Source organism: Balaenoptera musculus, chromosome 11 (assembly GCF_009873245.2).
Source record: "Balaenoptera musculus isolate JJ_BM4_2016_0621 chromosome 11, mBalMus1.pri.v3, whole genome shotgun sequence".
NCBI lineage: Eukaryota > Metazoa > Chordata > Mammalia > Artiodactyla > Balaenopteridae > Balaenoptera > Balaenoptera musculus.
Window position 1 is genome coordinate 59,741,291 of NC_045795.1, and position 6,000 is coordinate 59,747,290.

Consider the following 6,000-nt stretch of genomic DNA (forward strand, 5'->3'; position numbering starts at 1 on the left):
TTGTACCTCAATTGGTCCCCTTCTTGCAGCTCCTGGCACCTTGTTATGTTACTACGGTAACAAAATTTAGTCAGGTCCCTGCTGTACTAAGCAGCAGTGGTGATTAACTGCTACTCTTCCTGTAACTTGGGTCTAAGGCCACCTGTGCCCTTGATCCAGTGGCTCACCTCCTTTGCTTATCCTCAAGCAGAGATGGTTGGTAACCAAGGTTTCCTATCAAACCTAATGGCATCTTTCCTGGTGGCATTAAGCATGTAGTAAAAGCACCACAGAGAGTCTCTTGCTTCTTCTACTCAGGGGAAAGTGTTCCTATCTGTGTACATGGTGAGAGGAGGGTGGGGCAGGCAATGGAAAGGATGACCCTCGCTCCTGAAGGCAGGAGAATATCTGACGTCCTATGAAGCTCCCGATCCAGTATCAATAGGGTAGTGGGTCTCAAGACAGAATATGCATTAGAACTCTTAGGGATCTGGTGAAAATGCAGATTTCAGGTATCTGGTGAAAATGCAGGTTTCAGGGATCCATTGACAGATAATGAAACTCAGGCACAGAGATTTTATACAACTTGCCCCAAACTTTTCAGTGAGTTAACCTGTATATTATACTGTCTCTATTTAATTCTTTTAAACGTATTTATTTTATATTCTGAATTTGATGCTTTTATTATCTGAAATTCTTAAGGGTCCAAATCTGCTGTTGGTTGATTCTGCTCATGGAATCATGGCTCACGGAGTTTTGTTTGAGCATTTGTTTTATAATTTGAAATTGTGAGTTCAGGTTGGTTGGGCTACATCTGTGGGTGTCCTGTGTGGTTTAAGTTGGGGTAGGAGAAATCTCTCCCAAAGGGTTTTAGTTTTGCTTCTTTCCAGATGTCTCAGAGATGTTTCCTACCAAGGATCACTTATTATTAATTTCTTGGTTTGGAGTCTCCTGGGATAAATTTGAACCTGGACCCCATATGCAGAAACTCTGGGGATGCAAATTCCCCAAGGAGAATATTTTCCATTCAGAGGAGAGCTGAGAGAGATTTAAGCTTGTTGGTCACTTTCCTTTGACGGTAAGTAGACTTTCTCTAGTTCACTGTTTGTATTAGGGCTCTCCAGAGAAACAGAACCAACAGGATGTGTATATATGTAGAGAGAGATTTATTTTAAGGAGTTGCTTCACATGATTGTGGAAGCTTGGCAAGCCCAGAATCTGCAGTGTAGGCTGGCAGACTGGGACCGAGGGAAGAGTTGCAGTTCAAATCCAAAGGTGATCTGCTGGCAGAATTCTTTCTTGCTTAGAGGTCAACCTTTGTTCTTAAATTAAGGTCTTCAACTGACTGGATGAGGCCCACTCATATTATGCTTTACTAAATGTCCACTGATTTAAATGTTGCTCTCATCGAAAAAACACCTTCACAGAAACATCCAGAATCATATTTGACTGCATATCTGGGGACTGTGACTCAGCCAAGCTGACACATAAAATGACCATCAAATCATTTGTGTGAGTGTGGGATATCTGAGGATCCCGGCCTTATGCAAGGGTCTCACTTCTAACTTTCCGCCTCACGCAGGCCCCAAAACTTCATCTCTTACCCTGCATGGAATTAGTCTATTTTTAGGTCCAGGTTTCTGAGTTCCATTTAGGATGACCTAATTCTCAAAACTTGAATTTTCATTTGGAAGCCTATTATTGCTCTCATTAACTTACTCTTCTCACTTGATGTTCTTGAGAAAACCAGCTCTTTAATGACGTGTAGGGATTGTGGTAGTGTATTCCCTTGGCCCACAGATCTCAGACCGAGTGATTTGGTAATGGATTTTAGCACCTGCAATTCACAGTCTTCACTTGCTACACTAAAGGAAATTCAAGTTAAAATGTTGTCAGCTCAGAGAGCAATTATCATCTGAGCCCAGTTGATTTTGGTGTCATGTGGATCTGACTTTATAAAACCATGGCCATAGATTAAGTAGAACTCACTGCAGAGTGTGTATACCATAGTCATTGAAAAGGACCCAGTGGGTAAATCTTGTATTAATGTTACTGATGCTAATAAAGCCACCATTTATGAATCCCTTACTATTAGGCATTGTGCTAGGCACTGTGCATAGCATTTTTAGAGAAGTTATTTCCTTTGAAACCCACGGATCCAGGAGCTCCAAGGAGCCAGGGTCTGCAAGAAATAGGTACTTGTTGTTACCATTTTACAGGTGGAAAACAACCAAACCTTGGAGAGGTTGCCTTAATAGCTAGGTTTATATTGTGATATTGCTGTGTAACAAACGATTCCAAAATCTCAGTGGATTTCAACAAGCTTGGGTTCTGTTATGGTTACGTTTTCTGTTTAGTAAATTGTACATGCTTCAACCTATAGTGTGGATTCAGTTCTTATGAATTAACCCTTTTTGAATCCCAGCTGTCTTAATTCTAATTCCCTAGAAGCAGGGCCTGAGATGGGGATTTTTGCACAAGTGACTTATTGGGGGAAAGCTCTCAGGAAAAGAAGAGTGAAGGAAGAAGAAGGGGGTGGGGCACAACTAATCAGAGATGTGGTCTCAGCTGGAGTCCACTTTAGTCTGACCCTCCATATCCCTGATCTGGAATGTGAATTGAACCACAGAATTGGCCCCACCAGGCGGTAAGGGGACTGGGGTTTTGTAACTCTGTATCAGCCAGCCAGTGGCTACAAGTCGCCCAAGATTGGTGGTGGGGGCCTGCAAAACCCTATCTAAGTGATGCGCAGTCCTCCTGCAGACACATCGTAGCCAAGAGAAAGTTAACATGCTTCCATTGTGCAGGAAGAATATAAGAACATCTGCTATCAGTGGCTGGGAGACACTGAAACCCTCCAGAGAGTTGGGAGAATATTAGCAATAAAAGGTTGTGTCTGGGATGACTTGAGTGAAGCCTTGCCTGAAGGTGGAGGTGACTTTACACTGCATGGTCCCTTTTTGAAGATGTGAAAAGTTTTAATAAAGTGTATTACTGTGAGAAAACCCTTTTCCTTATTACAGAGTCAAAAGCCAAGTGCTGTGTGTTATTCCTGAGATTTTTGCTTACATCTCTGTCTCTCCACTCCTTGTATAAAAACCTTAGTTCTCTAACAACAAAAGATCAGCAACAGAAATTAAGAAAACAATCCCATTTAATATTGCATTGAAAAGAATAAAATACTTAGGAATAAGCCTACCTAAGGAGGCAAAAGACCTGTACTCCAAAAACTATAAGACGTGATGAAAGAAATTAAAGATTACACAAATACATGGGAAGATACACTGTGTTCTTGGATTGGAAGAATCACTACTGTCAAAATGACTATACTAGTCAAGGCAATCTACAGATTCAATGCAATCCCTGTCAAATTACCAACGGCATTTTTCACAGAACTACAACTAAAAAATTTTTAAATCTGTATGGAAACACAAAAGACCCCAAACAGTCAAAGCAATCTTGAGAAAGAAAAATGGAGCTGGAGGAAGCAAGCTCCCTGGCTCTAGACTATACTACAAAGCTATAGTCATCAAAACAGTATGGTGCTGGCACAAAAACAGAAATATAGACCAATGAAACAGTATAGAAAGCCCAGAAATAAATTCACACACCTATGGTTAAAATGGATCTTTAAAAATGGATTAAAGACCTAAATGTAAGACCTGATACTATAAAACTCCTAGAGGAAAACATAGGCAGGACATTCTTTAACATAAATTGCAGCAATATCATTTTGGATCCACCTCCTAGAGTAATGGAAATAAAAATAAAAATAAACAAATGAGATCTAATTAAGCTTAAAAGCTCTTGCACAGCAAAGGGAACCATAAACAAAATGAAAAGACAACCCACACAACGGGAAAAAATATTTACAAATGATGCAACTGACAAGGGATTAATCTTCAAAATATATAAACAGCTCATATAGCTCAATATCAAAAAAACAAATGATCCAATCAAAAAATAGGCAGAAGATCTAAACAGACATTTCTCCAAAGAAGACATACAGATGGTCAACAGGCACATGAAAAGATGCTCATCACTGCTAATTATTAGAGAAATACAGGCAGTCCCACCCCCTGCGCCCAGAACGGAGCCCACGTTTCCACAGAGCTGGAACTCCTGGCTCAGGGTCTCTTCCCTCCACCGTCACTGAACTGCCCCAGAGCCCGAGGGGAGGGAGACCTCATTGAGGCTGCTGGCTCTGGAGGGGCCCCACCAGCCGAAGCCGCCACAGTCCTTGGGACCGCGGGCCAGATCACTCATCCTGGGGTAAGTCACCTGCCATGTCATGAGGACACTAAAGCAGCCCTGAGGAGAGATCCATGTGGCAAGGAACTGAGGCCTCCTACCTACAGCCACGTGACTAAAGTGTGCTGAGTCCAGTTCTTTGAAGTATACAGACGATCGTAGTGCATTTCCGGAGGAGGAGCTTCAAGATGGTGGAAGAGTAAGATGAGGAGATCACCTTCCTTCCCATAAATACATCAGAAATACATCTACATGTGCAACAACTCCTACAGAACACCTACTGAACGCGAGCAGAAGACCTCAGACCTCCCAAAAGGCAAGAAACTCCCCACACACCTGGGTAGGGCAAAAAAGAAAAAGAAAAAACAGAGACAAAAGAATAGGGATGGGACCTGCACCAGTGGGAGGGAGCTGTGAAGGAGGAAAGGTCTCCACACACTAGGAAGCCCCTTTGCGGGCGGAGACTGCGTGTGGCAGAGGGGGAAGCTTCGGAGCCGCGGAGGAGAGTGCAGCAACAGGGGTGCGGAGGGCAAAGCGGAGACATTCCCTCACAGAGGAGCGGTGCCGACCAGCACTCACCAGCCCGAGAGGCTTGTCTGCTCACCTGCTGGTGCGGGCGGGGGCTGGGAGCTGAGGCTCCAGCTTTGGTCGGATTGCAGGGAGAGGACTGGGGTTGGTGGCATGAACACAGCCTGAAGGGGTTAGTGCACCACAGCTAGCCGGGAGGGAGTCCAGGAAAAGGTCTGGAACTGCCGAAGAGGCAAGAGACTTTTTCTTGCCTCTTTGTTTCCTGGTGCGCGAGGAGAGGGGATTAAGAGTGCTGCTTAAAGGAGCTCCAGAGACGGGCGCGAGCCGCGGCTATCAGCGCGGACCCCAGAGATGGGCATGAGATGCTAAGGCTGCTGCTACAGCCACCAAGAAGCCTGTGTGCAAGCACAGGTCACTCTCCACACCTCCCCTCCCGGGAGCCTGTGCAGCCCGCCACTGCCAGGGTCCCGTGATCCAGGGACAACTTCCCTGGGAGAATGCATGGCGCGCCTCAGGCTGGTGCGTCATGCCAGCCTCTGCCACGCAAGCTCGCCCCGCATCCGTACTCCTTCCTCCCCCAGGCCTGAGTGAGCCACAGCCCCCGAATCAGCTGCTCCTTTAACCCTGTCCAGTCTGAGCAAAGAACAGACGCCCTCAGGCGACCTACACGCAGAGGCGGGTCCAAATGCAAAGCTGAACCCCGGGAGCTGTGCAAACAAAGAAGAGAAAGGGAAATTTCTCCCAGCAGCCTCAGGAGCAGCAGATTAAATCTCCACAATCAACTTGATGTACCCTACAGCTGTGGAATACCTGAATAGACAACGAATCATCCCAAATTGAGGAGGTGGACTTTGGGAGCAATGATATATATATATTTTTGTCCCTTTTCTCTTTTTGTGAGTGTGTATGTGTATGCTTGTGTTTGTGGTTTTGTTTGTATAGCTTTGCTTTTACCATTTGTCCTAGGGTTCTGTCTGTCAGTTGTTTTTGTTTTTTATTACTTAAAAATATTTTTTCTTAATAAATACTTTTTATTTTAATACTTTTATTTTATTTTACTTCATTTTATTTTACTTTATCTTCTTCTTTCTTTCTTTCTTTTTTTTCTCCCTTTTATTCTGAGCTGTGTGGAAGACAGTCTCTTGGTGCTCCAGCCAGGCGTCAGGGCTGTACCTCTGAGGCTGGAGAGACAAGTTCAGGACACTGGTCCACAAGAGACCTCCCAGCTCCACATAATATCAA